Genomic DNA, 20,269 nt, shown 5'->3' on the forward strand with positions numbered 1-20,269 from the left:
AACGCAAGCCGAGCCTCGAATTAAGAGGAAAGGAACGAAGCAATCGCAAGCGGCGTTTGGCGCCATTTTGCTTCGATCCTTTCCCATAATTCGAGGCTCAGCTCGCGTTTCGGTTCGCAAATTTATACGCAGTATAAGAGATACCTAAATAATAAACAACGCAATAAAAAGGCAATTCTTCATATGTGTTTTATGTTCGCTTTCTCGCTTAAAATACAATTTTTTTTTATTATTTTTTTTTTATTATTTTAATATACATCATATGGGTTACATTTACATACATATTTTGCAAAATATAATATTAAGGTTCATATATGGTCATGTAAAATAACAAAAAAATATCAAATAACCAAAATGTTTTAACTGTAAAAATAAAGGTGTAGTATATGGCATAACCTTGGTTGCTGGAAATGATCCACGGATCAGGAATGCAGCTTAAACTTTCCAAGGATCCGACCGTCGGCATCCGGGTCGCACGTCGCTTGTCTCGCCGTATTTGCGGATTAAAAGTGAAAGGAAACGGGTGAGATGCGATGACACCGACATTCGGCCAGTTCAAAGATGCAATAACATAATATAATATATGCCAGGGTTGAAAAACTACGGCTCGCGGTCATATAACGAAATATAACAAAAAATCGAGTAACACCAAATGGAAAATACATAAATAATAATGAAAGCATGTTTGATCTACGAACATTCTAATACCTAATCAACGCAAAAATATAACAATTTCTTCACTTTGAAATCATGTTTAACGCGTCCTCGATTAAGGCAATTTCGACATTACTACCGATTTTCAAATAAAATCTATCCATAACCATTTAAATACGATTCTTTAAAGAATTTTTTTTGATAGAATTTTAATAACCGATGCTGACAGCTGATAAAATCCACGACTGATTAAAAAATACAACATATATTTTTTTAAAGCGCGGGGGGAATGAGAAACGGCGGTTCAAATTCAAAAAATCAACCATTTAAATAGTTAAAGTAGTCTTATCATGATTACTGAACTAGTTAAATAGTAAATGTAGTTTTATCGTGATTACTGAACTAGTTAAATAGTTAAAGTAGTCTTAGCGTGATTACTGAACTAGTTAAATAGTTAAAGTAGTTTTATCGTGATTACCGAACTAGTTAAATAGTTAAAGTAGTCTTATCGTGATAACTGAACTAGTTAAATAGTAAATGTAGTTTTGTCGTGATTACTGAACTAGTTAAATAGTTAAAGTAGTCTTATCGTGATTACTGAACTAGTTAAATAGTTAAATTAGTTTTATCGTGATTACTGAACTAGTTAAATAGTTAAAAAAGTTTTATCGTGATTACTGAACTAGTTGAAGTAGTCTTATCGTGATTACTGAACTAGTTAAATAGTGAAAGTACTTATCGTGATTAATTGTTTATTGTTACTTTACATTGCATCTTTTTACGTTAGAATTTTTAAGCTCACCGGGGACAAGCCTGTGTTGAGGTTAATAATTAATAAACCAGTTAAAACAGACATATTATGATTAATAAATTAATTAAAGTAGTATTATCGCCAGATATGATAGGAGATTTTCACAGGCAGCAGTATTATAGTGATTTATTTTTAATGTTCTATTCCGTGTTGCGCTACTTCCTTCGTTAGTTAACTTTTTTGACAGCATTATAGTGCTCATCATCAGGGCAGACGTGCCCACGGCATAATACCTCAAAAACACACACATCGACTCACTCAAACGACTGTCATCTAAAAACTGCGCGTCCAAAATGGCCGAAACTTTGGTGAGTAACTTTCAAAAGATGCACAACTATATTCATTAGCTTTTATTGACGAGTACCGCCATCTTGGCGTTGAGTTCTGAAACTTTTCAGACCACCCTCGTATATCACTTTAGTTTTAACGTAATTAATTTTTTAAAGAATTTTACATTCTAGGTCTAAATGATAACTTTTAAAAACTATGTCTTAGTTTTGAAAGAATGTACAATTCTTTCAAAATTTGGATTGAATTGCAAAACATTTGTTCACATTTTTATTTATCGCCGAAATCGTAATCAAGTTTAAAGCTCGTCTATTATACACAAATTCTCATTCGGCACATCAGGTAAAATGTTTGGCAGTCCCTGCTACATGGTTTTTATTTACTTACATACAAAGATGACAAAAATGAAAGTTAGTGACGTCATAATAAGCATATTATATCCAATAAGGCAGACAGTGACCAATCGAATATATTTCTCACATTCGTGTAAATCGTGCAAATGGCATCCATACGTCAGTGCTATTATAATGGACAATTTATCACTTTAGATATGGCAGTTACTTTCTTTAGAATTCGTTATAATTTCATTATGACGCCGAATTTCAATGAAAAATATAAAAATTGGTGTAAAAGTCATGAAAGAAATAATTAAAAGCAAACAGTTTTTTAAAACATAAAAACCAACACCTAAAAAAACATTGTTACTTCAGATTACATGTATATATTTATATTGTTGGCGTTATTCAAAACAGTTTTTCACGCGGCGAAGTAATTTAAACCTTATTGTGTTGCGACCAGTGCAATAAGCATGTGAGCAAACCATTTAAACATTTCAGGCAAACATTTTATACTCTTTTCCGATTAAAATTATGCTCAACATATTTATTCTATAAAACAAACTTGAAAATCTGTATATTATTAGAAAAATTTGTTAGTTCCAAAGATATATAATTTTATTATTTCACTGAAAATTCGAAACAATGTAGACACTTAAATAAACATATTTAAAGGGATAAAAATTATTATAAACATTAATTACTCGGCTGAAATATCCATTCAAATTGAAAATATCTCCCGAGTAAAAATAAATGCCGCCGACGGGATTTGATCCCGCACCTTCTGATGTCCGGTCAGGTGCTCTGAACCACTGAGCTACGTCGGCCCGTCAACCCGCCAAATAATTCAATATCTGCAAGTACTTCAATCGACAATTAATGCTTATTATAGTTTTTTCACCAGTAAACAACCAAATTTATTTTTGTAGAAAAGGCTTTGTTAGTGCTGAATTTCCCCTAGAGATTTATTATATCTACATTTGTTGGTGAAATATTTTAACTTGTAAAATATATATTTTTTTAATGATAAACTAATGTTTATAAGACAAGGTTTTTATGCAAAACACAATGAGATTATCATAAAAAAATTACATTTACATCTATCAAAAAAATGTAAATGTTCGTTTGTTCAAAATCTCAAGTCTCCGAAAGTTCTTCACCTATTGCTTTGAAATCTTGATACAACGTTGCATTCGAATACGTGTGTTTTTACATACCTATATTATATAGATGTCACCTATGGCAGGTAACAATATTATTTTATTTATCGTTTCTCTATCTGACAGACTGAGAAACCGCTAAAAAAATTTAATAATTTTCGATAGCTCACCAGGTATATCTGTTCTTAAAATTCATTTAAAAGCCCGGCTGGGTGTAAAACCAAATTAAAAATAAAATATTACATAAAAATTACACTATAAATGCGTATCCACATAAAGCAGTAGGTTAGTCAATAATAAATTGTGGGACATCGTGTGCTTTGTAGTTTGCGGTTTTTTACCAACAGAATAATCGACAACACCCATTATTGGTAACTCCCCAACCATTATTTGCGAGGGACGGTAATGCCGGGCTCAGTAAGGCTCACTGGTTCAAATCGAAGCGATGTGGTCGTTCGCAATCATTCGCAATCATACAGAGCTTGTTGTACTAGGGTGATTATCGCATTGTTATCGTAGGAAGGATTTTCTCTCTGGTGGCAGTATTGCTTTATTGATAGCAAAAGGAAATCAAATAATTCAACGAGGAAGATTGCAACGTTTAAACATAGATACAAAAATATAGATTAAAGAAAGATAAATACAGATACTTATCACTCTAGAAAATGATTATTGATGTGTTCTGTTGACGCAACTGTATGCATTCCCCAACATGTTACCCAAATACCTGTCCCTGTCTGACAGTGTGGAGTACCTAAACGAGTGACATTTGCAACAATTTATTAGAGTGACAAATCTTTTAAGAAAACCGGTGCAGTGAACACTTTCCTTTAGTGCGTTTATTTTGAGTCTATTACGAACGCTTGAGCAGCGATGACCAAGCAGTCTCCCTCAAGTCAATAATAGCGATCGAAAATACCAAGGGTAAGTCAAAATCTTTTCCAATTCAAACTGTTAACCATAACTACCCCAATATTTGCGTCAAATATTGATTACAGTTCACAATAAAAACACTTATTCACGTACATTACTGAGACTCCAAGAACAAACATTAACCCACTGTTAAGATAAACCAAGACAAATATGTTTTTGAGCGTGTCTGTGTGTCAGGTCTTACTTACTTCCACTGAGATTGATCAAACATTTTCAAATTACGAACTTTTTGGGGATCTTGTGAGAAAGCACGGAATGAAAGATGTTGTTGTGAAGGTCAGAGTGTTTATTTTGTGAGTCAGGGCCGTGATGAGAGTGGGCGTAGGACTGATGTTGTATTCTCCGGATGCTGTCTGTGATGGCTGGTCAAGCGCGGGTCTGTGAGTCGATGCCGGGCGCTGGTGACCGGACTCGTTGTCTGTCAGGCACTGGCGATCTTGGCAATCAGTACTCCAGTGCTGACGAGAATGCGGAAGGTGCGGTGGACCTTGTAGGCGGTTGAGCGGGAGCTGGTAGACCAGTGAGGATGCTGCGTTTCCTCGTGGTGGTCATGGTGAGTGGATGAAGCGCTGGTCAGAGACGCTGGAACCAGGGCGCTGTAATTCATGTAGCGTTGGCCAGGGACGGCGATCTGGGCCAAAGCGCTATGATGATGTCCCGATGGAGTCCATGAGCAGAGCCGGGAAGAATGTCCTTCGCGCAAGTGAGGTCGCGGATTATCACTCGTTGAGCACCTTGTTAACTGATGGCGGATTGATGACTGACTAGATTCTTCATGCTGTCGCTTTGAAAAGGTGAAGAAGCTTCTGGAACAATTTGGTTGCTATGTAGAATTTTCCAAACAAATAAATAAAAGAACATCCAAGAAGCTTGTTTGGAAAAATCGAGACTTCTAGAATTTCGTTCGAATGAAGTAGTTGCGTACCACTACAACTTCTTGAACAGATTATTTTAAAATTATCATTGGCCTCTCTGGGGCCTAGCAGTCGAACGGCCTTATTCAAATTTCAGTTTAATTTCAAATTGGTATAGATCACAACTCCAGGGACTATCTATTCGTTGAATTAACCGATCGATTTTTGTTGATATAACCTAAAAAAAACTTAAAAGTCAATAATAATATGAACTAATTGAAAAAACAGTTTTCATCCTCAACGGTACGGGTGAATTATACGTTTAGTGTTCACGATTTTTTTTAAATTGAATTTGTCACATCTATTACACCCCTACCTCCAGTTAAAAGTGCAATTTTTTTCTTCTGAATAACGTTGGTACACTTAGTTTATAGGTAGGCTATTTTAAATTGAATGAAAATTATCCAAATTTTATTATATAATATAATATAAAATAATATGGAATATGTCCACATTTTATATTATAATATATCTACATATTATATATTTTATAGATATATCTTGAAATTACATAATGGTGTATTCGAATCGTTTGTTTAGCAAAGTAAATTTGCATTTCATCTTGGAAAAAGCTACAAAGCCGCTGTGGAATAATGAGCCAAAGAAAACAGTATGCTGGAACTGTTAAAGAAAGGAGTCATTACCAACGGGGGCGTCACTAATGTGCCATGAGTGCTATGCAAATTAGGCTTTATTATCCTTTGCAAAATTATAATATGTACGTCTAGCAAAACAAATAAACAGTTATTATTCCCAACAGTATGAATCTTGGCCAACTGTAAGCCATTCACTCTTTAAGAGTTTGCGAAATTGTTATGAAAATATTTAGAAACATAACAATTATAATTAGGTACTAATTATTCCAAAATTCATAAAACGTTAAAAAAAACGAAAAATTGTGAAATGTGGTATTTCACAAATTTGCACCAAAAAAGTTAAAAATGATTATTTTCATAAATATTGACTGATTTTAAAACTATTTAAAATCGCAAATTGATTAAAACAGTTCAAATTTGGTTAGAAATACTTCTGTACTTACTTATACTCAGGTAATAATAATTTGGCTGCCACACGGTGAGAAAACACTGATATGAAATATTGCTAATTTATTTAAAATCTCTTCTTATTATTATATTATATTCTAAACGGGACTGTAGGCCCTTAACGAATGAGTTGATAGGTTTCACGTTAAACTTTCAATAAAAAAGGAATGTATTAACGCTACGTCGGAACACGAGTTAATAAAAATCAATGTATTTTTTAGTTTCGTTCAAATATATTAACAGGGCAAACTCAGGTGCATGAACACGTGTTCCGATGTATTCGGAAAGTAATAAAATTTTATTAGGAAGCGTAAATCAGCAACACTATTTTTTCTCAGTGCAAGACAGCTGCTGTAACCAAAACCACCTAGATTCGTGATCTAGGAGGTTTTGCTGTAACCGGGAAAACCTCAAAAACGTTGCTCGGCGTGACGTCACAAACGCTCTCCACACAAAAATAAGCCAATCAAATATCTTTGATGGGCGGACATAACAGTATAACTGCATTTTTGACCATTTAACGATTTATATGAGAAAATGTGTCTTTTGTATGCCGGCATCGGCATACACAAGACACATTTTCTAATATAAATCGTTAAATGGTCAAAAATGAAGTTATACTGTTATGTCCGCCCATCAAAGATATGACATTACAGTTTTAGAAAATTGATTGGTCAGCAAAATTCCTTTGTTTAATAATGCCTTTAATTTAAATTTAATAAAAAACAATAATACACCCTATCCTCAAAACTGCTAGACAATCTAGGTACTTGAAATATAGTAATGGTTTTATATTACCCACACTCAGGCAGTGCCTTAGTGGGTTTTCATTTCTTGTGTATACAATTTGGTAATATATATTATGTTATTATTTACGTATAATTATGTATAATTTATGTATAATATATGTAAAGAAATGAAAATAAATAAAGTAAAAAAAAAATAATAAAAAAAATCTACAAAGCCGTCCCACACGACTATAATTATGGTTTGCCCAAGGGCGGCCCGGTAGAAATTGAGTATTGTACGCATTGGTTGGCGATGGCGGGCGCACGATACCTCCGTATTCAAAATCTTGGCATCGTGCTGACAGCTTCAATGGCTATTGGTATTAATAATCCGACAAAAATTACGCATTGTTTCGGTGTCATTTGCTTAATGCAGTTTCAAATAATTTCAAACGGAAAAAATTCTTATAAACCAAAAAAACGTTTGTGGGTATATTAAGTTATATCGGCTTTTTGAATTATGAGTTGGACTTTTCCAGAGCGTTCCAAAGACATTCGAGAAGTCGCTGAAAATCATTTATCCAAAACCTGATCCCCTCAGCAGTGAAGATTCGAACATTTCGAGCCGGCCACACCGCTTGCTTGCCCGGCAGCCGGATCCCTCCTCACCACAAGCTTGCTTTTGACAGGCCGGACTAGGTGCGTCTGGACTAGTTTGGATGAAACCTACAGGGCAACCAGACTTGTGGGTAGGTCTTTACAAATTTTATTAAATTGTTGCAAATTCCGTCATAGGTTCATAAATTACACCAACAAAAGAGTGAAAATAACTCACTTTCGACAATGGCTGTCAGCTCGAATCTTCCTCGGATGGTGTTTAAATCTGCAACAAAGAAAAACGCATGAATTGTAGTGATTACATCCATCATTGGCTCGTATATCGGGATGACATTAATTTGAAATGCAAATATTTTTTTTACACAAAGCAAAATGCTAATTTAACGATGCTTGAATATTTTTAGAAAGTTTTGACAGATGCTAATTTTATTATGGAAATATATTATTTATTTCCGTCAACAGCTACTTTTCAACTGTTTTGTATCGCGTTTTGCAATAAACGCAGCATCCCATGCCGATTTGGACAGTACTAAAACCAGATGATAACAATCTGTCACGTAGTCTTATGTCGGTAGGAAATTATTAACTCTAAATTTATGTGTTTTTTATGATCTTGGCCCGAGAATATGGTCTTGTGAAAGTTATTTGCATTTGCGCCAGTACATTTGAGGTGCATATTTACATGTTGACCGGCGAATTAAAGGAGAAAATATCTGGAATTAGTATCTGTTAGTAGAAATGTACACCATGGACGTGAAAGTTGGAAGTAATGCTTTCAGGCGATGCACTACGTCGTGTAATGTTTTAAATTGAGCCGCTATCAATAACAACCCTTACGTAGATGGCGATAAGGTTTAAATTCCCGTTTAACATCATCCACCTGTTTTGATTTAGGCAAGAAAAAAACATGGCCAAAAAGTGCCTTTTATTTTATTTTGTGGATGTTCAGGCATAAATATTTAATTTTTTTCGATCATTTTATAAATAACTTAATTTGCCACATTATACAATAAAATCATAACCGAAAATGGGTTCGTAAGTAGGAGATTTTGAACTTTAAAGCAGTTTTCATAGGCCTTTGCATTATTTTTTTCTGGGCTTATAAAAAGACTCGATTATTTGAAAGGCCAAGATGTATTTTACTCGCAGTATTTAATTAAACATCTGAAACATTTCTAGGCGACCAAATTTTCAAACCAAAAAAAACACATGATTTTGCATTACTACGTACGGCATCGCCTTAAATGCATAAACTGCGACTTTTGTATTAAATTAAATCAACATGAGGGCCAATTAACACAAATAAATAAAACAGATAGAAAAATAAAATTGATCTTGATCTTTTTAAAACCTCATTCAATTCAGGCTTATTCAATAAACAAACAAAACAGCAACAACGATCACCGTACCGCGCCAGATACCCGGAGCTCAGAAATACCGCGGGTAATTTGTTAGGGTTCAATATGCAGCCAGCGCTAGATGGGTGAGGGGGGAAGGAAGGCGCCCACTCCGCACTGTGTCTGATCACGTCGCGGCGGGCTCACGAGTGCGAGGTGCGTATCCAAATGCTCCAAGCGCTCCAAATGTACCAGGCGCGCATACAGATGAAGAGGTTGACGCCGGCCGGGTAACGATAGAAAGACATTATACACTGCGAATACTGCCAATAACACGGAACGTTTTGGCGCGAATCATTATGGCGGGAACGTACGCGGTACGAGGCGGAGCCGTGTCGGCAGGAATTTAAGAAAATGAATTCGATTTCACGAATACGTAGGCGCCTAACTAATACTGGAAATTTACAGGCATGTAATACGTGAGGGTATGTATGTATTTGCAAATGTAACGATTATGATGTCGAAATTGAATCATTAAAAAGATAATCTAAATATAATATCGAACCGAGGAAGTGTGGCACCAAATTACAATATTAGTAGATATAAAAATTTCAACCAAAATGTGATACTTCTTCCAACTTAACGTACTCTTCAGCAATTATATCATACGAATTAATTCGACGTACACATTGTCCCAAGTTAGATATCATGATATTTTATTTGTCAATAGACAATATAATAACATAAGTCCTTATAATTCTACCAATATCATTACAATATTTACATCCTCTAACAAAGCTAACGAATGAACTCCACTTAGGCTTTACTGACTTAAATGCCAATTACTATGGACTAAATTAGACATCAATGCAATTACTAGAAGAGCAATTAATAAGATAATATGACAAAGGATAGGTCGTTATCAGGATCGCATATGGAGATATAACGTCGTAGTAGGTAGGTGTACTCAATAATAATTTCCAGTTCGGAGATATCGTAAGGCTTACAGAAACTAATTGAGAGGAAACCGCAAAATGACAGCTTATCAGTGTGGCTTTCCAAAGGAGGCTATTGCGGTTCATAAATAATTGATTCTTGGGAAGATTGATGCGAATTACAGATAAATTTATATGATTGGGGTTAATTATACAGCTCTTTGTGGGTTTTAAGACATTAGGACAGTGAGAAAATTATGAAATTTAGTAAAATCTTCCAAAATCAGTAGGCTACTATTATGTATCATATTATATCTATTATTGCCGCTCTTTCACCGTTTACCATTTTCCAGGGGTTATAAAATTACAGACGCAAAGTTAAGTCGGGTAAAAAAATAAAATTCCATTAAAAAGCAGGTCATTTGTTATTTGTTGTGAAATCATTGATCGAAGAAATGCGGTATCAACAAAACGTGTTGAGACGAGGACATAGCGGTGGCAGCAGCGGTTGCGGCCTATCATCGGACCACGCGCGGCGGTCCGCGGCAACCGCCATTCTCCGGAGCGCAGAAGTTTGAGGAGATAGCGCGGAACACAAGGTGATATAGTTACCGGCCGCATTCGGCACTGAGTTGAACTCCGCTCGGGGGGGAGAGAGGAAATACCCAACAATAAGCAATTTATTATACATCTCGCGCGCTGAACGCACTCGCTCTCGAGCGGGCGAGGGAGACAATCGACACGATGCCGCGGACGCGCTCTCGGAAGGTCGGACGCGGACATGGATTCGGTATCGAGAGATACCCGGAGCACAGGATATCAAAGCGGTTGATTCACGAAACTTTAGGTACACTCGCTAACCTTCGTTACAAAAATTTTTCGCTTGAGGCAGAACTTTGTACCCCACGAAAAATATAGTTAGAATGTAAATATTGTGTGTATACTATCTATCTATTTTACATATTTTCTAATTTGTGATGCCCAGGAATAAAAAATATTGAAAAAATGAGACGCTAACACAAAACACTACAAACGTATGGATAGTACGTACGGATTATTGAACGATTAGTACCTTATTTGTAGACTGAAGGTAAATAAATGAAAAGTTCAAGTAATACGAAAAAAAATCGTAATATAAAACATCGTAGTAAAATAATTAACTATATGTAAATTGGAACCAGAAATGTTGTGAACACCTCACTAGAATAACCCGTGCTATATGTTTGAGGCAAAGTGTCTTTAGTCATTGCGCAAACTACATAGAAATATTAGTTCCGATAAAAAATTGCTACACCAAGAGTTTTTCGAAGAAATTTGTTAAATTTAATTACATGCGTACAGAAAACAAACAAATATTACAAAATATTTGCAAGGACGTACCAACAATTATTTAAAAAAAAACTGAATAAATAATTAATTCCGTAAACTTCATACGTTGGTAAAAAAAAAACTTGTTTTTCATAAAACTTCAAATTCATTCTGGAATCGGATTTTAATAACTTCCAAAGTGCATGCAACGGATGCAGCCACCATACAACCGAGCGAGATGAAATCGAAACTGTTCTCGAGCTAATGTCGTCTGCATTGAGATGAAAAATATACCAGAGCGTCATACATTCAAGAGGATAGATTCGTCTCGTTATTTCTCCATCCGCTAGCGACTGAAGTTTTCCCAAAGAGATTTCAGAGCATTTCAATTTACGTAATAAATCACAAAGTCGTTCGTTGTTGATAGAAAATTGAAGTGATATAAAATCGCACAAGGAAAAGAGAAGAACCAAAAATGAGGAGGCAGTCCCTCCAGATACCGGGAGAACAGAGAGTAACGGAGGCGAGGGAAGTGAAATGAACGAAGTAAGGCAGTTCGCTGAACGTAATTATTGCGGTACCAATGAATGTATCACAGCTAATGTTGATACGAACACAGGCTCACACAGATGCATCGCTTACATAATATAACAGGCTTCAAATGTGTCTTCAGAAAAGAAAAACCCAGTGAAATTGAAAAAATGTTCAGCCCACAGACTTAAAATCTTTTCTCTAAAAACTATAAGCAATCAGCTACGGCCTCCGTGGTCGAGAGGTGAGGCTCTCCTAACACAATCCAGAGGTCGCGGGTTCAAATTCCAGCGGGTGCAAGTAAATTTTATTTCAACTTGTGTTGTTTCAAAATTAATTCATTAAAATACTATACACAATAGTGTGGCGCGTTCCAGAGTGGAAGATTTGAGCATTTGGAACTCTTGAGCGGTATTCCCACTAAATAGACGTAAGCAAAATAAAAAGGCTTTTTGTTTCTTAGCAAAGCTTTCAACGACATCGCGGAAGTGTATACATACTATACATCCTAAAAAGGTATGTGCTGTTCGTATTAACTCTAATTGTACGAACTGAGACGCTCAAACTATAAGTTATCGACAGATTATGAATAGGTAGGTAGTGCAAACATAGAAAATTAGTCAAAATTTTGAAAATACATCTATGAGCTTTTCGAAGCAGGTAACGTAACATCCAGTACAAAAATACTATCCCACCACGGGAGTGCGCGAGTTTGTATGAGAAGATGCTGCGCTCGGGGGTGGGGGGATTAGCGTAGGCGTAGCCGCGGATTAAGAGCGGAGATGAGCGCAGCAGATACTGAGTCTACCAGGAGGCCAGGAAGTTACAGGGGTATATTATTATTGTTCGCAGCGGCAGCGGTTATCATCTGCGCCGGCTCATCCGTAGGTAAACGGGTATTTGTAAGAGATTATTGGATGATATAAGGTTTATGATGCCTTGGGATCTAGCCGTTGTTGTTTTTGTTTAGCTCGTAAGTAAGAGGGATCCGGAGGGATTATTTTAATACTCTCTCTCCTAATGTGACTCGAACTACAGGTAAATTTCATTCAAGGATTTCAATAGTTAAAATATTTATTTCAGGAACAGGTCACGAGGGTAACTATTTCATTCGAAACTATAATGCACATATTGATTATCAAAATCAAGTACCAATTGAATGTAATATAGTGTTTTTTTAAACCTAGCAAGAAAAAGAAAATTACGATTTTTTTGTAATTGTTGGTGATTTTATGAGGTTGATAGGGGCGGGGAGGGGAAGCAGATGGGGAAGAAGAAGATTTGGGAAGAACCTGGCTATTCAGAACTGGCTACTAAACACGACGAAAGCCATTTCAAGCAATGTTTCGATTGAGAATGGTAGTCACTAGACGACATTGAAAGTATCTACCAATCTAGAGATATAAATGAACTATTTTTGAAAAATTACGGAATGTAGGTAAAGGTAGGTACCTACTAAGATAAAAATATATTTCTACGGATTCAAAAAACATTCCAAATATACTTACATATAATAAAAATTATGAAGTAAAATTTCATAAAGAAGTATCGCACCTTTTCTGGATATAAAAATATTCTATTAGTAATTGGATAATTTAGCAATGTATAATGCATGCATACGTCTGTTATAAATGTCACACACGTAGTGCACAAGGCAAATATAGAGTTTGGACATCTTTAAAAAACGCTCCCATTTTCCTGGAACAACATTTTTTTTTATCGGGAATGAAGGCTACAAGAATGATGAGTTTCCGAGTCTGCCGACCAAATGACAATGTATCACAAATTTGATTGCACATTTCGATTTGAAAGTGTGCTTCCTGAAACTAGGGACTAAAATTGTTCAATGGCCACATATCTGGCACATATCCTATCCCGCCCAACAGCTAACAGGGCGGCTCTGTACCCACTCTGTAGGGCGGTACAGAGCACAAAAGCATAAAAAACTTCTACGGTTAGAGAGAGATATTTTATGAAAGGACAGTATTTAGTATGAAGTATAAACACCAATCTATCGTGCCCTTGGGATAGCAAAGTTTAAGTTGACATTTTTTGTCAAAATATCCCTTTTCCAACAAAAAAAAAAAAACTTTTACGTAAGTTCCCACATAAATATGAAACTAGATTTTATTTCAAATACCTTGAATTTATTTTTTAGAACAACAAGGTTTCATTAGCTAATTTTAAGGACAACTTAGTTCCACTTGCTATAGATAAATATTTTTTGGAGCAACATAGTTCCTGTTGCCTGAAACACAATAAATAAATTAACGAAAAAGTGAATGCAAAATTTCAATTAATGCTTTACAATATGCAGAACATATTGTAAAGCATTAATTGAAACGGCAGATAATACCGTGTTGTTCCAAGGGAACGCTAAATGTTACTATAAAATAATGCTGAATCTCTAAATCAGGGGTGCTCAAACGGTCGATCGCGAGTGCTTTTTGAGTCGATCTCGAGAAAATTTTCTCATTTTTCATTCCTTATTTTTTATTATTTATTTGTAGCTTGTAGCGGACTGAGTTACTGAACGGAGAGTTCTGGAACATTGCAGATAATATCAGATATACATCTCATAGCCACAGAATCTGACACAAAATTCTGGTATTTTATATCTGAAGATAAATATCCGAATCTAAGGCAAATAGCCCTTCAGTTGACGGCAATGTTTGGGTCAACTTACTTGTGCGAGTCTGCATTTTCTGAAATGAAGATAATTATGTCAAAATATCGAAATCAACTAACTGACGAACATATGTCATCGTGCTTGCGATTAGCACTCGGTAATTACGTACCATCGCATGCTGAGGACATGCAGTGCCACGCTTCAACATCCAAAGTCATTAATTAGTTAAGTTTAGAAACTAGAACTCTTTTGTTTTTTGTAAGAACCAATAAACTTGCAATTTTGAATAAATATAAGTTTTTTATTGACTTTTTAGTGCAGACCTACCTTGACTAAAAAAATGCATATTGCGAACTAATTTCTGTCGTTCCTCCAAATTCTATGTGGATTCGTGGCCATGCAATAATGCAACGTCCATATATATACACTTATACCTTCGCCACGATACACCCTACCTACATAGACGACAATCCTGCATCACACATACTTGCAGCCTCTCAGAGTCGATCGATCGGAATCTAATAATATTGAGGTAGATCGCCAGCAGTTCAAGTTTGAGCACCCCGGCTCTAAATAGTATAAAACAAAGTCACTATCCGCGTTATTATTTATTACACTATCATTTAGAGAATTTCTTCCGGAAGGTTTATATATATATATATATATTATATTTATAGAAAGTAGAGAAAAGTCGATGTTTTGTAATCAAGTCGTAAAAAAAATTCTGGCGCACACTTTGCTAACGCTGGCAAAACCTTATGAGATACATCAAAATAATTTAGTAAGGAATTGTATATTGTAAATGGTCTCACCACCTCTAAGGCATTTATAATTCCTTGAGCAACGCTGGGTACACGTCAGGTAGTTACGTATTAGGTAGGTATTATTTTAATTATTATAATACTGGTACATGTCACGTTACTATAAAATACATCGTTGATCATAGTTCGCTTAAGATTTCAACAAGAATCATTAATAATTTCATGTTTTACATTTATAGTAATAAATAAAGCTCTGTAGCTCACTATGCATATTCTGAGCTTTACTATCTGCGGTGACCTAGGAATTCTAGAAGGAAAAAGCTGTGCAAGTTTCGTGACGCCATAACTACTCTTTAGAGAGAAACTTCTGTATAAAGCTACTAGGTACATACATTAAAATTATAAAGCATAAGCATTGTTTTGATCAATACAAAATACAAAATTAAGAAAATTATGGTTCTATCGGGCAAACATAATATATATATAATGTTAACATTCAAATTAGCGAACATCAAAATAATATAACCTAATCAAAGCTGCACGGAGAAAAACGATCCGGTTAAAAAAGTGACAGCATGCAAACTTCCTGATAAAATATTAATCATTCAGAATAAATAGAGAACACGTGTTCTTTTCCTGATACAAATAATGAAGTTTTTGTATGTACACGTGTTCCGCCGTTCTCATAAAACATTCGCTCTTGACTGATACTTTGTAGGCCTGAACTCCCATTTTCAACAGGAAAACGAATAATTTGACCAAATTTTTAATAATTCTTATCAAATCTCTAGTTGCTATATAATAATTACTCTGAGTGAACGAAGACATCAATATTACTTAGTATTATATTAATTCGAACTAATACAGCAAATAAACGCTTTGCGTAACCATGTCTGATATAATACTAGGTTAATGTAATGTGGTCTCATTTGCATATTAATATCACTAGACGCATTGAGTATTCTGAATTAGTCGTTTGAAGTGGTTACAGGATGATCCTCGATGAAAATAGGATGTTAATTTAGTAAAAAGATGTAATAAATTATGACTTATATATTAATGTATTTAAAAAAACATCCGGCATATGGCAAAGTACCCAATATCTGGCACCCTAACCCTCCGGACGCCTGGAAGGGTCTGACTGACTCTGAGCATTTTAAAACAGCTATAAATATTTAAAATATTACACGCAAATATCATGCGTTTTAGTAGCTGCCGCTAATAAGTCACGCTAGCATTATTATGAAGAGTCAGTTCTCTCTTAGGAATAATATGCTATCAAAGTCGGCGCGGGTCTCACACACCACTCCATGCGTATGCAGTAGTTACTTTGTAAGTAGTGGTATTTTTTAAATTTCATTTTATTAAATAAGTGGTTTTTGCTTTTTCTGTGTCAATTTTTTTTTAGATTTGAATTATTCACAATGCCTTCGACACTAACCGCAGAGGAAATTGAAGAACTATTAATTGAATAAAACCATGATTCCGAATAAATTGTTTAGTTTGATTCACTTAGGACGGGTTGTTTCGGAGAATTTAAACAATTCATCAAATTTCAACGTCCATTTTCGGGTTCTGTGAAAGACTTATTCAAGTTCTGTTTTTATATCATTGTAGGGTAGTTGCTTGACAAAACTGAAATAAAAACAGAACTTAAAAAAATCTTTCACAGAACTTGAAAATGAACGGTGAAATTTGATGAATTTTTCAGATTCTCCGAAACAACTCGTCCTTACTTTGCGATAGCATTTTTTACAATATTTTCATGATGATTGTCAAACACTTTAAACCCGTATTTAAAACTCACGGATAAAAAAATATTAAATATCGCTGGGTCTCACAGACCATACTAGGCATAACTGATAGTATGATTTCACCAGACATACGAAGGGTTAAGGATTTTTTTTATTTATTAATTGTTACTTTATATGGTGACTAAAATTATGTTGTTTATCACACCAATAATTGGCATGGCCAAATCCACTCACTGGACAGATTTGACACTATTTTACAAAATCTGCTGCAATATTTGATTAACTGCTTGGGATCATATCTCACATCTCGTGAGAAAATAGCTTAAATAGGCCAATTCTGCAAATTAAAACAGTGTTATGAAACCTATTGTATTATGGAAGCCTATTAGATGATTTTTATTGATGCCCCGCAAATTATTGGATCCCTGTCAGGTTTTGGGTTGGTAATATTTTATATAAAAAGAATGATTTTTTTAATAAAAATAATAAATATTCTTCTATGGATAAATATTTTTGTAACGGAAAAAAAATTGGAATTTGAAAAAAGAATGAAGTCAGCGCACGTTACCCCCAGACACCCTGTACACACACACATATAAAATATTAGTAGATTATGGAAATAAGTAAGAAGAAAAAGAATAATAGAATATTAAAAAGAATGAGGGAACTGACTCAAGTTAGAAAACTACAGTAAAGAGATCTTCAAATAACAATTATATGTATTCCAAGACGAAGGAAGGAAGCGAAAAAGAAAAAGAAGACAAGGAAAGAAATATTAATAAACTCATTCATTAAAAAAACATATCAAAGTAATATTACTATTATTAATATTACATATTCGAAGAATTCAAAGTTCCAACATTTAAAAACTTATTTATAAAAAATTCAATTATACAAATTATAAAAGAAAAAGATAAATACGCATTCATAACTGAAAATCGTACTAGACTTAAACGTGTATTTGTGTGCCCCAAATTAAACACTTCTTTTGCACATCACCATTATACTCACCAAGGAAAATTCTTTTTCAATAACCTACCAATAGAAATCAGAAGCATTAGGAACAAAATTCAATTGTTGAACTCCATCAAAAAGTATTTTAGAGAATGTCACACTAAAAATCTTACTTGTTTTTCTTCTTACTGAATACATATATGTTTACATATTTTAGTTAACGGGTCTGATTGCCATGTGTCTATATTACCTACACATACATTGAAATACATGATTATAGTAAATAGTAATTGTAATTATATAAAATGTATTAACTGTATCAACTGCATTGTATTAACTGTATCAACTGCATTTTATTAACTGTACACGTGACTTTATTTGTACATAATATGTGAAATGTTAACTCTTCTTCCATCCACAAGCTAAGGCTTTTAATGGAAGACCAGTGAAATTATAATAATAATCTGTTTACTCCCATTAATAAAATAAAAATAAAATAAAAAATAAAAAAATAACTACTATAGATTCCGATTGAGGATTTTATTAAAACATTGATATTTCAAAAGTTACATCGTTTGAGGTTTCAGAAAGCCATTTGGAGAATACAGAAACATTTTAAATTTAACGTTTACATTTTTTTGATACTCGAAAATCATTGACAAATTAATTATAAATGAAAATTGATATAGTGGTAATTTCTAAAAAAAAAAACAGCAAAAAAAATTCGTCGGCAAAACTTTAATATAAAAACCTATGAACAAATTGATTGAATGACCAAATGCTTTCACAAAGAACATTTTTACTTTGGTTGGAGTAGGTAGGTAAAATAGAAATAATACATTGTCCAAAATCTTATCATCATCAATCAAAATTAATAATTTACTAACAAGTATTAATGCTGGCTACAAATAGTCTAATAATAAACCCAGGTACGTATGTGGAGTATGGAGAACAACTTGCTATTTCTACTGGTAAAACCAGATAGAAACGCTTGGCGGAGAAGTAATTACAGGAGTTTTTTCAACGCATTTGACGAATCATTCCTACAAACAAAAACTTGGAAGGTAAAAACTCATAATTATGCTTTGAAAAGTTATATAACAATATAAACAACGTCTGGCTTTCTCACTTTTGTCATTTAAATAACAGTAACACTGACGTATGTACGAATACCAGAATAATACACGTTGATAGGTTATAAATATTAAATACTTCAATTTTATGTTCTTAAACGCACAATAATAAACTATACACAAATTCAAAAAATAATGAAAGAGGTAAAAGAAACATAGTCCATGAGGGTATATATGCAATCTCCTTTCCAATAGCTTGGAAATAGAAAAGCGAATAAACCTATTTAAGAAAAAATGTTTAGTTTTAAAGTAAGTGAGCAAAATTATAATGTACTAAAATACGAGTAAGAATAATATGTTAGTTAGGTCGTAAATAAAAAAATATATATGCAAAATTCTTTTACCTTATTTTTTTGAAAATGCAGTTTGCTGAGGCTAAGGGAAGAAATTAACTTAGGTCTTTAGGGATGAATGAGGAGGGCTGACTTTTCTTTTGGCAAATCATCCTAATTTAATATACGTTAAAGTGGGTTTCGCAAATTTGTTTTGTGCGGTGGTTCTTGTCATGGTTAAGGCCACGGCCAAATGAAATTTACCCCGCTGTTTGCGTAAGTCGGTGAACCAAAGAGGTAAAGCTTTGTATGCCAGTCTCTCTTTCTGCCAGAATACGGAAGCCTGTAAAACAGTTACTTATAATAAAAAAGGCTAATGGAAGTAAGATCCTACTTCATCATAAAATCTTAGCGCCCAGAGAGGGATTGGGTCTACTTCACAAATATTATACATCATCTCCGGTTCCAAGCTATTATTCTACAGTCCTCATATCTTTCCACCCCTGTTTTTCACAGACTGTTCACCTCTTTATCATTCTGCGTCATGATTGCTTCCACCGGTTCATCCACTGGTAATTTTATTTCTAATGCATACTGCCCAATCCATCAAAATTCAATATTAATCTCACGCTCACGCCATGCAAATGTCGGTAAGTATAGTTCCATAACGAGTAAAAGATCCAAAAAAATAGGTAGAAAGACTGCATAATACCTATAGAAAATAAATCAAACACAAAGACAACATATCTATTAGGAAGGTACTTAGCAGTCAAGATAGATTCGTTCACTTCTTATACATTTGCTGCCTCGAGCGGAGTACCACAGGGATCTCACTTGGGCCCAATTTTATTTTGTTTGTTTATCAATGATATTGTTAATATTTTTACTAATGTTAAAGTCCTGTTATTTGCCGACGATCTGAAGATATACAGAATAATCAAAGACGATGACGATCGCGCAATTTTGCAGTTGAACCTTAATAAACTATGTGCGTGGTGTTCTGTCAATGATTTGCAACTAAATTTAGGTAAATGCCAGATTATCAGTTTTTACAAAGGCAAAAATCCACTTAATTTTTCCTATTTTATGAATGGTGCTAATCTTCTTCGTGTATCACAGATTCGTGATCTTGGTGTTATATTCCACGAGAGTCTACAGTTTAACGAACACA

The 20,269-nt window shown here is 34.3% G+C and overlaps 1 protein-coding gene across 4 annotated transcripts in view; it reads right to left on the reverse strand.

Annotated features, from left to right (window-relative positions):
• Pgant9 (polypeptide N-acetylgalactosaminyltransferase 9) overlaps positions 1-20,269 on the reverse strand; it is a 704,637-nt gene that overhangs the window by 218,068 nt on the left and 466,300 nt on the right. For all 4 annotated transcript variants that reach the window (XM_089636833.1, XM_089636834.1, XM_089636830.1 and 1 more), the window contains one exon: positions 7,702-7,749. The gene's annotated coding sequence lies outside the window, so the exon portion shown is untranslated. The remainder of the gene's footprint in view (positions 1-7,701; positions 7,750-20,269) is intronic.

Source organism: Hesperophylax consimilis, chromosome 10, assembly GCF_061612785.1.
Source record: "Hesperophylax consimilis isolate HC1 chromosome 10, BYU_Hcon_1.0, whole genome shotgun sequence".
Classification (NCBI taxonomy): Eukaryota; Metazoa; Arthropoda; class Insecta; order Trichoptera; family Limnephilidae; genus Hesperophylax; species Hesperophylax consimilis.